Source organism: Chenopodium quinoa, unplaced genomic scaffold (genome assembly GCF_001683475.1).
Source record: "Chenopodium quinoa cultivar QQ74 unplaced genomic scaffold, ASM168347v1, whole genome shotgun sequence".
NCBI classification, from domain to species: Eukaryota; Viridiplantae; Streptophyta; class Magnoliopsida; order Caryophyllales; family Amaranthaceae; genus Chenopodium; species Chenopodium quinoa.
In genome coordinates this window covers 4,611,422-4,627,865 of record NW_018744239.1, presented here as the reverse complement: position 1 = coordinate 4,627,865, position 16,444 = coordinate 4,611,422, and the positions used below count along the sequence as shown (strand labels likewise).

The following is a 16,444-nucleotide window of genomic DNA, read 5'->3' as shown; positions in this document are numbered from 1 at the left end:
CTTATTTAAATATTTTGAATAATGCCATTTAAATGTTTAAAAAAAAATGCTATTAAAAAAAATGTGAACTCGGATATGAACTTATAAAAAATAAACAAGTTTAGATAATTTCAAATAAAATAAGTTTTAGTAAAAAAATTATTGTATTTTAACTCATCTAAACTAAACCTATTTTATCCGAATTTATATGAACTTATTGTATTTTATCTAAACATGTCATCTCGAATATGAACTTATGTGATATAGTTATCCCTAAAATGAGTGGAATCAATGTGAATAGATTAGAATAGGGTTTGAACTTATCTTCTAAAAATCTAAACTAACCCTATCTTATTGGAATTAATATGAACTTAAACTTATTAGAACTTATTACCTCGAATTTAAACTTATCTGAAATTATTGCTCTTACAATAAATGAAGTAATTGATAATGATTAAACGTGAATGTCATTACATGAACAGTTAACAAACCGACCCAAAAAATGTACCTGAACCTGATATGACCCAACCTGAAATCAACCCGATACCCAAATTAACCTAATATTTGAGACCTGAACCCGAACATGACCTGACTTGGAAATTATCCAACCTGATTATAACCTCCAATTTTTTGACTTGAACCAAACCCGACTTGAACCCGAACATGACCCGACTTGTAAATGACCCGACATGATTGTAACCCACAAATAATTGACTTGAACCGAACCCGACTTGAACCGAGAATGACCAGACCTAATTAAACCCGCAAATTATTGACTTTAACTGAACCCGACTCAAACCTGAGAATGACCCGACCTAATTATAACCCGAGAATTATTGACTTGAGCTGATGAACCCAACTCGAACCTGAGAATGACCCTAACCCGTTTTAACCCGAATTAAACCCGACCTATTATTCACCCAACATGAATGTAACCCGACTTGTTATTAACCCGACCTAAACCCGATAAGATTTATGACCCGATGTTACCCGACTCAAGCATGACCCAACTCGAACCCGACCCGTATAGGTTACGACATTAACCCGAAATGACCCGACCCGAGTTGACCCGATCCACACTTACCCGACCCAAACCCGATCCGTTTATCCGAATTGACAGCTCTAACTGCAGTACTACAACTTACTATTCACAGAATATTTGGTGTATGAAAACCTAGTATAGGGGGCCGCGCAAATCCCTATGTAAATTCAAAGGTCGGCTCGAAAACCTAGCTTCAAAGGTCGAGCACGAAAACCTACCTTTTAATCAGGCATAAGATAAGGCTCAACAAATGCAGCACAATAGCCACTACACCAAAACAGGCAGAAGATATTCATTAATTCTACCACAGGCCAACAGCTAGGGGTGTTCAAAAAAACCCAACCCGCTTGTCCCGTCCCGATCACCCGTTGACCCGCAAAAAACCCGATGGGAAATTGTTAAATTTTTCTGTTTTTTCGGGTCGGGTACCCGTTCCGTTAAAATTGCATTGTCGCGGGCCGGGACATGGGACAAACTATGCTACTTTCGGGTACCCGAATACCCGGTAAAAAAAAAAAAAAAAATCAAACCTACTGAACTAGTGAACTACCCGGTTTTAATAAGCCCAGCCCAATTTCTAACTAAGACAATACAGCTTACACACTAGTAGACTACAGCTTACTTGCTTAGATCTAGGGTTTCATTGTTTCAATTCACGCCCAAATTCTACAGCTTACTCCCAAACAACCAAAAAAATCGCAGCCAATTCACGCCCAACAGAGAACAATTCTTCTTCTTCTCTCTCTCTTGCGCATCATATTTGGATAGTGGATTCTTATAATATTTTGTATTGTCTCTGTAAATGTTTACAGCAGATTAGCATATATGATCTTTTCTGTTCCTAGAGAACCCAAGTTAAGCTATTGTATACTAATGTGCTAACTTATGTCATTCTCCTTGCAAGCACCCAGCTCAAGCTACCTTAAATTAACTGATATATAACTTGTTAGAGTTGCTAATGTGCTTTCTATCAACTGGTTAACAATATTTTTTTGATCAGCTAACCTTACTCCCATTTCCTGCTGCAGATGTCCCTAGGTAAAAATTACAGCAGATTTTAGGTAAAATAATTTTTTTAAAAAATAAATAAATAGATTTCGGGTACCCGTGTCCCGTCCCAAATAATTCGGGTACCCGAACACTGGGTACCCGAATTATCCGGGACGGGACACGGGCCGATTTTTCAACTACCCGAAAATCCGGGTACCCGGATCTTCGGGTACCCGAATTTGAACACCCCTACCAACAGCTCCTCAAAACCCGCTTCAGGAGCGGTATTAGTATTACAACATTACCCCACAAAAATTGTATAACATCATCCTTACGGCCCTCCTTGGCCGGACTAATTGCCATGTCGTCGTTTTGATGAGTGTTTCTTTGCTTGCACTTGCACGGGTTGAGATGAAGATTCATGGTATTGAGTACTATAACTGAATAGAGATATGAGGAAACTTTATGCAACAAGATTTGCCTTATTCTGCTCTGCATGTGAATTACCAATTCCAGTATTATGTACCATTGAAGTCGAAGTGTCCACAGATTCTTTGAGGATTGAAACTCCCGTCATCCCATCATATGCAAGAATACAAGCAACTGCATAAATGGATGTTCCCAAAGCTGGCGGAAGAACCTTTTTTGGATATGTTACCTGAAGCATATGTGAGTTGGTCAATAAAGTTTCACAAGATATAAATGGGGATACAATCGAAAAGTAATACAACTTACTTTGAAAAGGATAGCCGCAGACAACCGATCTCTCAAACAATAGATCTGAGCAACTTCAAGGGCTGTTGATACGAAGGGCAGCCAGCGATCAACAATTAATGTAACAACATTTTCAGGTGATGACATGACCTTGTCTTCTGGTTTTTTATTTTTCTTTTCAAGGCATTCCATCTCACCTTCATCACTATCTTCATCACCAGCAGCATCACTTCCACTATCATCATCACCAGTGTCCCTTGCAGATGCCACAACAATTTCTGTTGCAAGTAATGATAAAGGAATTGGACTGATAATAGTAGTGTTCCTTGTGTGCAAAGACCCATCTACTCTAGTTACCTCATCATATACAAGTAGAGGTAGCTCATCAGTATTCTTCATATATAACTTTGAGTTCATTGATTGTGGGTGTAATAGAACTCTATCATAACCACTATTAGCAGTCTCCACATTCAGCCTTCTACGTACCCCTCCTAACAGGTGGATGCAACCTTCCCACCATCGGGTACATGCCAGCCACAATAACTGCACGAATTATGCCCGGCTCCCTAGCATTCATACTATAGCTTGATATGTCATCTAGTATACACCCGGTCCTGGTTAACTCATTTGCAAGTTGATTACGTATACTAGACAACATATGCATAATGCTCGAGGACACAAAATATTCAGAGCAAAACCGTGATTCTTGATCCATTTTCTTCGCATTCCTCCAGCAGTCAAATGCTGCAATAATCGCCAATTGATCACTATTTTCTCCATACAATGACGCAAGCTCTACTTTTGCTGCAACTGCTCTTCTCTTTCCATTGGGTAACATAGGTAAAGTGAAGGGGTCTCTATAATCATCTGCACAAGCAAGCGTCAAGGCAGGATCCAAGCAATTCAAAAATAGAGCAAAGAATAGCATCTTGCTGGTTAATGGATGCACATGCAACAAACCCAGTTTCCTTCTGAATTCTTTCAATCCCCCATCATGTGACAACGCACCAATTTCTTGTAGAATAGTAATAGCATTTTTTATTGTCTCAGATACTGGAGGATCTAGTGTTATCTTCAAAAAAATCCTCTACTTTGCAATTCGTATCAAGCAACTTGACATATTACAAATATCACATGATAGGGTTCACTCTACTACTTATACAATAATACATAAGGTGACCAAAATGCTAAAATGTCTAGAATTAACAGACGAAAGTAAACAAAATATAGTAGGTGTTTGGGTGTAATATCTCCTCCATTGGGCCCGGTCCATAAATGATATAATTTAAAGCCCAAAGGCAAGATTCAACCCTTCAGCCCAAATGTCAAGTTAGTCAACGGTCCAATCCAAGTGGCAAGCCCACTTGACTCCTAAGGCCCAATTCATCTCTTGAGAAAAGGTATAAAAGCCCTCACTCACACCATCTTACATTCATTCACAATCAGCCTCAAGCACTAACTCTCTTGCATAACACTTTCTTCTTACATTGTACTGACTTCGACATCGGAGGGGCCTTCCTCGGCACAACCCTCGAGGCTAGTTTACGTGTGTTTGCTGTGTAGGAAACCCTCGGCTTAATCGTCACTTGGACCGAGGCTCGTCTTCTCCCACAAAAGGACCTACCGAAGGTCCCATTGTTTTTGTACTGAAACAATTTAGCGCCGTCTGTTGATGGTGCGAGTTCCATGAATCACCTGGACATTGCACCGAGGACTGTCTCCAGCTGAAGGACCAGATCGAAGATTTGGTTCGAAAAGGCTACTTGAAAAAATACCTTGCGAACCGTCGCGAGGAAAGAAAAGCCAAGAGAGACTCTCGGCAAGATCTGGATTTTCTTCGGAAGAAGGACAAGTCAAATGACAAGGACAACCTTGACATTCTTACCGTCTCCGATGGAGTCTCACGGAATGCACTAAAACGCCACTTAAGGGGCTTGACCCATCAATTGAACCATGCTGAATTCCGAGAACCGCAGTCTCCGGTGCCAAACATCTTGTTCACAGCCGAAGACTGTAGGGGGTTGGTGTACCCTCATGATGACCCGTTAGTAATTGTAACGGGCATTGCAAATCACAACGTCTGGCGAACCCTCGTCGACGGTGACAGCGGGGCAAATATCCTCTTTCGAAGGGCATTCGACCAGCTGAAGATGGAGAGCAAGAACTTAACTCCGGTACCCTTTCTGGTATCTGGATTCAACGGCTCTTCATCATATCCAGATGGGAAGATCCTTCTTCCTATCACTATAGGCTAAGGCCTAGCACAACGGAACATTATGGCTGAATTCTTGGTCGTCGATGTTCCATCTGTGTACAACGTGATCATGGGGAGATCCCTCATTCACGACATTCAAGGATTCTTCTCTACGTACCATCAACTAATGATCTACGTTTCGGATAAGGGACGCTCCGAAAAAATCTAGGGCAGCCAAAGGGGGCCCGAAGATGCAACCACCTCAAGCCATCCAAGAGTCGCCGCGACGACAAGGATGAGGAGGAGGAAAAAGAGAAGGACCAAGGCATAAAAAGGCCTAAGGGCTTAAGTGCTTCGGCCCAAGGAACCCCAGCAAAGAAAACATCTTTGGGGAAAGAAAAGGCTAGTTCTTCGTCTTAGCCGAGAGACTCAGAAGATCAGCCAAAATCTGGGAAGTCTACTGATATTGACAGCAGACCTGAATCCGAAGAATCCAGTGCCAAAGCTATGGAACTGGATAATCAGACAGAATCAATACCGTTGGTCGAAGGAGAGCCTGAAAGATGCGTCAACATCGGACTCGGACTAGATCCAATCTTCCGTGTTGAGCTTATCCAACTCCTTCGGGACCACAAAGATGTGTTCCCATTCTCGAGCAGAAATGCCCGGGATTGATCCGAACCTCATCTCTCATAAGCTTAATGTGGACCATACATGTCGACCCATTAAGCAAAAGAAGCGGAACTACTCCGCCCAAAAGAACCAAGGCATCGCAGCTGAAGTAAAAAAACTTATGGATGCGAGGTTCCTTGAACCTTGTCAATATCCAGAATGGTTGGCTAATGTGGTGATAATTCAGAAGTCAAATAGCACTTGACTTCACGGACCTGAACAAGGCTTGTCAGAAGGACTTTTATCCATTGCCGAGGATCGACCAACTGGCCGACTCGACGAGTGACCACGCCCTGCTTAGTTTCATGGACACATTCTCTGGGTATCATCAGATCTTCATGCACCCCGATGACCAAGTGAAAATGGCATTCGTTACAAGCACCGGGGTGTACAACTACAAAATGATGCCCTTCGGATTGAAAAATGCGAGGGGAACATAGCAAAGGCTGGTTGATCAGGTCTTCGTCGAGCAAAAAAGGCAGCAACATGGAAGTCTATGTTAATGATTCCATCATCAAGAGTAAAGAAGAAAACAACCATGTTGCGGACCTGGCCAAAACCTTCGCCACCCTTCGCAAACATCAAATGAAGCTTAGTCCGAAGAAGTGTGTCTTCGGCGTGAAGTCAGGCAAGTTTCTCGGCTTCAGGTCAGCAAAAGGGGGATTGATGCCAATCCCGCCAAAGTACAAGCAGCTTTTGATTTTCGTGAGCCAAAGGACGTTCAGCGTCTCACTGGCAAAATGGTTGCCCTGTCCAGGTTTATCTCTAAAGCCTCGGACAAAGGATTGCCTTTCTTCAAAGTGCTGAAACTCCCGAAATCCAAAGAGCTCATCCGAGAAAATGAGCATGGAGATGCCTTCAAGCAACTCCGCGAGCTTCTAGCTCAACTCCCGACCCTGGCAAGACCAGCCGAAGGAGAAACTTTGTACTTATATGTAGCGGTCAGTCCAGCTACTATAAGCGCGGTGTTGCTAAGGGAGGAAGAGAAAATTCAGCAACCGATCTACTTTGTCAGCCACACTCTGACAGATGCCGAGACGCGCTACCCCTTACTTGAAAAAGTTGCTTATGCAATAGTGGTAGCAGATCGGAAGTTAAGACCCTATTTTGATTGCCATCAAATAGTAGTCCTAACATATCAGCCTCTAGAAAAGGTCCTCAACAAAGTAGAAAAATCTGGTAGACTAGCAAAGTGGGCTTTTGAGCTCACCGAGTTCAGTATCAGCTACCAACCGAGGGTAGCTATTAAGGCCCAGGCCTTAGCGAATTTCCTGGCCGAGTGTTCTTATCAAGAGACGCTCGATGAGGAAAAGAAAATCTGGACTGTTTTCACGGATGGATCCTCAACCATGATTGGTTCGGGGGCGGGGTGGTCATAGCCTCGCCCGAAGGCAAATCCTTTTAGTATGCACTAAAATTTTCATTCAAAGCCTCAAATAATGAAGCCGAATACGAAGCAGCTATCGATGGCTTAAAATTGTGCATAGCATTGGAGGCCGAGCATGTCTGTTTGAAAACAGACTCTCAACTTGTTGCAAGCCAGATCCGAGGTAAATATGAGGCCAAAGAGCCCTCAATGATAGCTTACCTCGCAAAGATCAAATCAGTCATTACAAAGCTGAGAACTTTTGAGATTGAGCTGATCCCAAGGGGTCAGAATGCTCAAGCCGACGCACTCTCCAAACTTGCAAGTTCAACTCTAACTGAGCTAAACCGATCTGTATACATGGAAGTGCGCCGAGAAAGAAGTGTGGACCAAGAACCTAAGGTTTACTGTGCCGCACGCGAACCGAGTTAGATGGATTCCATCCTAGTTTACAAGCTTCAGGGAGAAATCCCCGAAGACAGAAACTTAGCCTCCAAGAGAAAAAGAATCTGCTCAAGATTCATCGTCTTTGGAGGAAAGTTCCTGAAAAAGTCCTATTTCAGCCCCATTACTGAAATGCGTGAGTCCAATAGATGTTGACTACATTCTTCGATAAATTCATCTTGGCATCTACGAGAACCGCATTGGGGGACAGACCTTATCCCATAAGGCATTAAGGGTTGGATATTACTGGCCAACCATGATCACCGATGCTAAGGAATTGGTGAAAAAGTGCGAAAAATGTCAAAAGTTCGCAGTAGTCATCCATCGGTCGTCGCGAGATCTTCAGGCAATCCTAAATCGTCTTCCATTCGCCTAATGGGGGATGGATATCTTAGGACCATTCCCTGATGCTCCTTATCAAAAAAGATGGTTGATAGTCGGCATAGACTATTTCAGCAAATGGATCGAGGTCGAAGCCGCTTTGAACATTACAGAGCAAAAAGTCAGGAAATTTGTATGGAAGAACATCATCACTCGCTTCGGAATACCGAAAGTTTTTGTCTTTGATCATGGAAGGCAATTTGACAATATGTCACTGAAGCGGTACACAGAACAGTTCGGCATCAAGCTGGCTTATTTTGCGGTTTGCCATCCGCAAAGTAACGGTCAAGCCAAAGCTACAAATAAACAGATCCTTAACGCTCTCAAAAAGAGAGTTAAAGATTAGAAGTCCAAGTGGATAGAGGGACTTCCAGGAACCCTCTGGTCACTTCAGACAACCGAGAAAGAAGCTACAAGGCATTCACCCTTTGAGCTGGTGTATGGATCCGAAGCTATGCTTCTAGTGGAAATAGGCTCGGAAAGCCTACGAGTGAATCTCTTCTCGGCCGAAGAAAATGAACAACTCATGAAGGAGTCCCTTGACTTCTTAGACGAGACTAGAGATTCAGCTCGAGACAAAATGGCCGCATACAAGCAAAGAATAAGCAAATTCTATAAGCGAAGAGTTCATGCAAGACTCCTCAAAATCGGGGATCTTGTTCTTTGAAATGCTACCGCTGTGCAAAAGGGCCGCATTCATGGGAAGCTCTCTGCTACTTGGGAGGGACCCTATGAAATATATGATGAGCTGCAGCTAAGAACATACCGACTTCGACAGTTGGATGGGACTAAGTTGAAAAATCACTAGAACGCCGATGTACTTAAGAGATATCATGTGTAAAGCCCTTCGGGGAGGAATAATCTATGTAAGTACATTTTTCACAATTAATGAAAGGCCTGCGAGCCACCATTTATTCAAATTCAGCAAATTTTTATTTTTTCCGTCTTCTACAATCTTTGCAAATTCAAGGTTTTACTCGGTGCTATCCGAAGTATCGCCTAATGAGGCATCGTAGTTTGGCAAGCCGTAGAGTCTGCCAAAACAAGGATAAATGATAAAACCCTAAAGTGTTGCCTAATGAGGCCTTGCACTTCGGACGAATTAGTTCCTCCGGGCAAAGAGGCCATAGGCTCATTTGAAACATTGCCTAAAAAGTATGAACTAATAAAGCCCCGAAGTATTGCTTAATGAGGCCTTGTACTTCGGATGAATCAGTTCCGGGTGGTAATTTCATTTCTAAAGTATTGCCTAAGTGAAGCACTGTACTTCAGATAGATCATTGCCCCGGCACCGTGTTTCGGATAGTCGTTCCCTCAGATGAATTAAAAGTATCACAAGAGAATTGCTCTCAGAGACTAGGGCTCTTGAGCAAGAAATCAGACCTTTGGAAAACAAAGTAGAAGAAAAAGGAAAAATGAGCACAATCTTCAAAAAGTTGGATTGTTGCAAAAATTTCACCAAGGCAAAACCCTCAGATGAGCCGAGGAGTCCAAAGTAATCACCTCAGAAACCTGAAGACTTCATCTTCAGAATTCTAAGGGGGGTAAGAAGCACCCGTCTAGTAAATTCCTAGCCGAAGCTTAGTACTTGGAAAATTTCTTAAGCTCAAAGAACCCAAGTAGAGGAGCAAGGCAAAGGAGGAATAAAAAAGGAAATATAGTGTACTCTAAACAAATGAAGAAGTTCTCAGCCAAGAATACCTCCAAGCCGAGGTTCTACACTTAGAAAAATTTCAAGAAAATTTAGAAAAGCAACGAAGTACAAGAACCATAAACACAGGCAAAGGAAAAATCAAAGCTGAGAAGAAGTTCAATTCATAATAAAAAGAGTTTCAATGTTAAAAGTAGAAGATATCATAACATCGGCAGCCGCCCATAAGCGGAAAACACAGCTGCCGAAAGTACATAAACAAAAACAAATAGTTTGTACAAATTCAAGGCAAGCTAAAAGCAAAAACAGAGGCAAAGACAGACGCGAAGATAATCAATTAGGCATAGGTTGATCCGCAAGATTTCGTAGACGACTGCCCGAGTTCCTATGCTTTTGCATTTCCAAGATCAGCACTCGGAGCAGTGGAAGCCTCGGCGACGACAGAATATGAAGCAGGACAAGCAGTATCTTGTTCCCTCCTCGCAGCTTCTTCTTCCTTAGCCTCAGCTTCGGCTTGACGACCCAGGAAAACAACTTCAGTTGGGCTGGACTCGTTCATTTGAGCATCATCATGGTCTTTAGACCAAGCCTCAGCCTGATCCGAGTTGATCTCAGGGTAGACATGGAAAGCCAGTCATAAAGCGACTTTGAAGCCATTCTCAAAGCCCTCTTCATACTACTCCTAGGTGTAAATCTGAACCTCTAGCAGTTTCTGAGCGGCTTCAAGATCAGCCTTGACTTTGGCAGCTCCCTCGGCCTAGGCCTTCAACTCATCCCTTAGCCTTTGGTTCTCAGCCTCCAGCCCGGATTGCTTTTCTTTAGCTTCGGCTTCAGCACGAGCGGCCTGGCCCTTGAAATCCTTGACCATTAGACGCTGAGTCTCAACTTCCCTCTATACTCGCTGCTCAATCCGAGCCTTGAAGTCATAGATGCTCTCAGACCCGTATTCTTGGATCAGGGCATTACCTTCGTCCAGCCACGGAAAGACGGTTTGCTCCAAGTCTCGGAAAAAAGTGCGAAAGTTGAAATTCATTGAGTCAATCTCTATTCTAAGGGCCGAGGTAGTTTCCTCGGCGTCCAGCCTTTCGGCAATCTTGGCTTGGCATTCAGCTTCCTCGGCTTTCTCAGCTTTTGCTTTCAGCTCGTCGTTCATTTTCACAGACAAAAAGTGGTTATGAACTACCTACAAAGATAAAGGAAAAGGGTGAGCCGAAGAAAAGGCATCAGAGGATCTCAAGGCGAAGCTCGGTACTTAGAAAAATTTCGAAAAAATTCAAAAAGAAATATAAGTAAATAGCTTAAGTACAGAAATTTACCTGCAACAACAGCCTCTGGTTCTCCAAGAAGGGGTCTAGCACTCTAGCAAGTGGCTCAGACGCCCCTGATGCTGCACCCGCAATCCAAGCACAGTTCCAGTCCAACTCCGGCATATTCGAGAGGTCGTCGAAGTAATCAGTCGCCGAGTTGCGCCTGGATTCAAGAACTTCTCGAGCATGCTCAGGAACAGGCACCAGGGGGGCAGAACCAAACTCCATCTTGGTAGACTGGAAAGTCCTGAAAGAGTTTCCAGCGGAGGTATACGGGACATCAAAGTTTTTTGCCTCTTTGGCTTCTTCCTCTACCTCGGCCTACTTCAGGACCTCCCCACTCAGAGCCTGCGCTTCGTCCTCAACATCGACAAAATACGCATCAATCTCTCTCCGAACTTCCTCAGAGAAAGCCTCGGCCACATGACCCGGAGCCGAAGGGGGAGCCTCCTCAGCGGGGATTTCTGGGGGAGGAGGAGTCACCTCCCTTCGTTCCTCTGGCTTCTCCTCCTCAAGTCGAGGCCTTTTTGCAGAAGAACGGGAGCCCGAAATTGACCTAGCATAACGAGTCGTCTATTCCTTAGGACTAGCCATCTCTTTGTGTATTTTGTCCTTGTTCTCTTCTTCCTCATCCGACTGCGGCAGAAAGAAAAGGGGGGCAGAGACCAGCATAAGAAAACTTTAACAGTATAAGCAAACTTTAACAGTATAAGAAAACTTAAAAAAAAAAACACCTTTCAACCCGAAGTTTAGTACTTAAATAATTTTCACAAGTTGAAGAATCTAAGTAAAAGGAGCAAGGCAGCCGAAGTTCTATACTTAGAAGAATTTGGCAAAATTTCACAAGATGAAAAGGCAGATGAAAATCTAAGTAAAAGGAACAAAGCAAAGAGAAAATGAAGGCTAAAAAAGCGTTTAAAGCTCACCGAAGTTTCCAACAGATGCTCGTCTTCACAGTCCTCTTCAGAATCTTCCTCCTCAGCAACTTCTTTTACCCTCGGCTCAGCAGTTGAGGTAGAAGGCTCGGCTCTACTTCAAGAAACCGCGGCGGCAATAGTTGCAGTTGCGTCTTCTTCGGCGGAGTGAAGGAAGAATGGATCGATCTTCTTAAACCAAGACTTCTGCGTCTAGTACTCTAGAATGCTAACAACTTGAAGCCTCCTCGGATGCAGAGAAAGCGCCCGATCTTTTTAGTTAGTGATCTTCGGGGTGTAGGTGATAGGATTCCTTTCTTGGCTGATCCCAAGCACTTCGTAGTTAACACCCAAATTCTCCTCACATAGCTTTGAAAAAGTCAAGAAAGCAGAGATTATCTTAGACGAAAGAGTTAAATGGAAAAAAATACGAAATAATCAGAAAATGACAAAGTATCGGCCCCAGCCGAATAACTTACCGCCTTGGTATCTTCGGCTGGGGCTGACAACAACGAGAATCTTCTCTTAGAAGATATAATGGCGATAGGGTAACCAGACAGATGGCACATTCGCCATTCGGCCAGTGGCCCCATGGACGTTCCTTTGGCCAAACAACTCCATGTGGCGGCGATCAGCCTCGGTAAATTCATCGGGGCCGATGCTGAACATTTTTGGATCCGGATTTCTTAAATAACGAGGGCCGCTGAAATCATTCGGATGATCTTCATCAGAGGGCGCCCGGATCCAGATCCATTGGCCTCTCCAATCCTTATCTGAAGTATCGTTTGGATAAGTTGAAAGAAAACCTCTTTCGTCCTCAATCTGCCACCAGCCTGGTCTATGCCACTTATTAGACTGGGTTTTTGGCATCAACTTATGAGTGCAGTGAAAGCAATGCACACTCCACTCCAGACCATAAAACAAGCAGACTCAGAGATAGGTCATTATCCTTCGGATGGTTACTGGGGTCAGTTGGACCAACAAAATGTTGTACCCGTTCAGCAAGGTCACAACAAAGGGATGAATGGGAAACCGCATCCCGTAATGCAATTGCCGGGTATACACCTCAATATACCTAGGAGGGGGACGATGAATTCTATCTTCGATGCAGGGCATCCGACACCAGTACCTATCCTCCTCCATTATGTCGTAATAAACCTCAAGTTGCTCGGCAAAGCGATACTTGGCATAGTTCTCGACCCTCCACGAATAGGGCGTTGTAGTCATTATGCCCTCGTTCTCATAGACATCGGTCTACTCCCTTTCTTCGGGAGTCAACGGCCTAGACATCGAGTTCTCGCTTCGACCAGAGGTACTGGCTCCTTCAGAATCATGTGGGGGTACATTAGAGAGGGGCACAACCCTTAACGCAGAACCCCTCGAGACGGTGGTAAGTCTGGTCCTAGCATTTGGATTCCAGCCACTAAGGAAAGGCATCATTGCCAAAGGCCGATTCCGCCTCGGAATCAGCTGCGGGTCTTCCCCCTCCTCATCCTCAGAAGTTGGCTCGGATTCTATAAGTCTTTTACCTTGGTTACCGGCCATTTTTGGGGATAGAGAGAATACAAAAAATTGCAAAGTCCAGAAAAAAGAGGGGTGTTCTAGAACACAATGAAAACCGATGAAATTTTAAAGAAAATTACCTTTGTCAAGTGCGGAATTCGTTGATCTATATGTTCGGGGCAACGAATTTCACTTTAAAGCTTCGAATTGTTGGGTATGAGCAAGGAATGAATTCGGGTTAAGGGTTAAATTTAGAGAGAAAAGGGATTTGCATGCGCAAGACAATGTGAAATGATTAAGGATCGTAGTGCGAGTAGCTTAAATATCTTTCGGAAACAAGATTGTTCGGAAGTTAATGCTACTGAAAACCCCACTAATCCCACGTTAATTAGCGGTTGTTCATATCCCTCACTAATAACCTCCCAACTTCCCTAAATTCAAATTATCATCATTTACTTCCCTCCAAATTTTGCAAAGCCCAAAACCCGAGCCGTCATCCTTCCGAATCGGGCCTGGGGGGCAAGTTTTTTGGGTCTAATATCTCCTCCATTGGGCCCGGTCCATAAATGATACAATTTAAAGCCCAAAGACAAGGTTCAACCCTCCAGCCCAAATGTCAATTCAGTCAGCAGTCTAGTCCAAGTGGCAAGCCCACTTGACTCCTAAGGCCCAATTCATCTCTTGAGAAAAGGTATAAAAGCCCTCACTCACACCATCTTACATTCATTCACAATCAGCCTCAAGCACTAACTCTCTTGCATAGCACTTTCTTCTTACACTGTATTGATTTCGGCATCGGAGGGGCCTTCCTCGGCACAACCCCCGAGGCCATTTTACACGTGTTTGTTGTGCAGGAAACTCTCGGCCCAATCGTCACTTGGACCGAGACACATCTTCTCCCACAAAAGGACCTGCTGAAGGTCCCATTTTTTTCCGTACCGAAACAGTAGGTAATACAAGTTAATAACCCCCACACGCCCTTCCCCCCCAACACACACACATATTGAAAAATGCAAACTTGAATACTTTAACTGTTTAACTTCTCATCTTATCAGCAAGCTAGGACTCCATATAATTCAAAAGAGTGTCTTAAAAATCATACACATTATCCAAAGAAAGATGTACCTGCAAACATAGTTCCTCTATTGGCATTCTCCTTATTTCAGGCACCTGGAAATCCAGAAAGGAGACTGCTCGTAGTTTTGAATAGAGATGATAACAGACGCCAGGCTGGCAACGGCCTGCACGCCCCTCTCGTCGTTTTGCACTTGCTTTTGAAGTCCGAGAAGATTGCAGGGTTGACACATTACTATATGGATCATAACTTTTCTCCTTTATTCGACCACTATCAAGGACGTAAACAACATCATCAATGGTGATGGCAGTCTCGGCTATATTAGTCGAAAGGATAATTTTACGACAACCTACAAGTGGCCGATTAAAAACTTTCTTTTGCTCAGCTGATGGAACCATAGAGTGGAGAGAAAATTGCAAACTTATGGGGGTCCTTAAAAATGGATTAGCAAATAAAGTCTCCCGAGTCCTATTTATATCTTCCCATCCTAGAAGAAAAACAAGAATAGCTCCATTCTTTTACTCCATGCATATCTTCCTCAACAACTTCTCAATTAAGACGACATCAATAAAATCAGGATTAGGGAGCTACCCCAATTGGCACCTACTATGTCATCTTGTGACGGAATTCCAGCACATTAATAATATAAGAAAGCATAGCGTCTTGTACCCCTGTAGAAGTTATGATTAATTATAAAACCCCATAACTCTCCCCGTATGTTCATACTCAAGGTATATACGTTCCAAGAGTTTTCGTGCGTATCCTCTTACACTTTACGTGATTTACCAATTTAACTTGTGATGACTCCAACTAAACAATCAAGATAAACATCACAACAAACAACACATACTTCCATTTCATTCTTGAATTAATTAGTGAGCACATACTATTTATTTATTTTAATTAGGGTTCCTTGCCCTAGTTTTGTGCACAAAATTGCACGATTACTACCTTGGTGCATAAAGTGCACTTATAAACTTCTTTGACTCAATCTCAACTTATGTGGGTGAGTGATAAACTAAATTCCTTGACTCAACTCCAATAATAAATGAGTGAGAATAAAATCATGAATTATGCTCAATAAATATAACTTTAGCTCTAAACTATAAACATAAGCCTTGCTTATTAAATGCATGTCTTCTTGATAATGAATAATAAATAGTATACCATGATACAATTACTTTCAACTTGTATCATGCTCATAATAATTATTTGAATATATTCACATGCTTACATATAAGACATGGATAAACAATCAATCGTTCCAAGTATAACACCAACAACTTAATATGATACTAATCTCATACTTGATACCAAATTTAACTTCCTAACATGGTATGTACTACGCATAATTAACACATCCTACGCACATACGTACCTCAACTCATCTTTCCAACTAGCCACAATGTTAGAAATAACTCAACTTAAAGTCTCCTACAATACCAAATACATAAACTCAATTACTCCCTTAATTACACAAATTTCTAGCAACTTTTAAACACTTTAAAACCTCTCTAATAAGCTAAAATTATAGTTTAAAACCTTTAAAACTCTTTCTTTAAGTGGGTAATTAAAACCCCAAGTTAAAACTCAATTAAAGTGTTTATATAAAAATTCCAGCATACTTTTTAAGGTTAAAACTCCTCAAATAAATCTCAAAATTATATTAAAACGTTCTCTACTTATGGGTAATTGTATCCTCTTTATAAAAACACAAAAGTAGTGCTCAAATAAAATTTCAGCAATATAATATTAACAAAAACTCATTAAAACTCCATAAAAAAAATATAGTCTTTAAATTAAGCTTTATTAACACTTACAATCAATAGGTATATAAACCCCCAAATCAATTGCAAGTTAGAACCCTAAAAATCAACTCTTTTATAACTAAAACCTTAACTTTTAATACTTTATAAAATCAAAAATTAAAACACTTTATAATCTAAAATTTACAATCTTTAATCACCAAAACATAATTACAAAACATACTAATCATGTTTTAACAATTACAAATAGAAATCCAAAAAATATAAATTATAGGAATAATAAATAAAACTAGAGCAGAGAGAAAGGGAGAACCATCGTGGGTAGCTGGCCAGCATGAACTGGGTGGTCGCCGGAGGTGGTCCGTCGCCGATTACGTGGCAACACGTGAGAAAGGTGGCAGCAACATGGGGTTGTGCATGGAGAATCATGCGTGAGGTGGGGTGGC

General features: G+C 42.3%; 1 pseudogene; it reads right to left on the bottom strand.

Moving 5' to 3' along the window:
• Window positions 1-2,474: 2,474 nt before the first annotated feature.
• LOC110694295 lies at window positions 2,475-15,088 on the bottom strand (annotated as a pseudogene).
• Window positions 15,089-16,444: the final 1,356 nt, after the last annotated feature.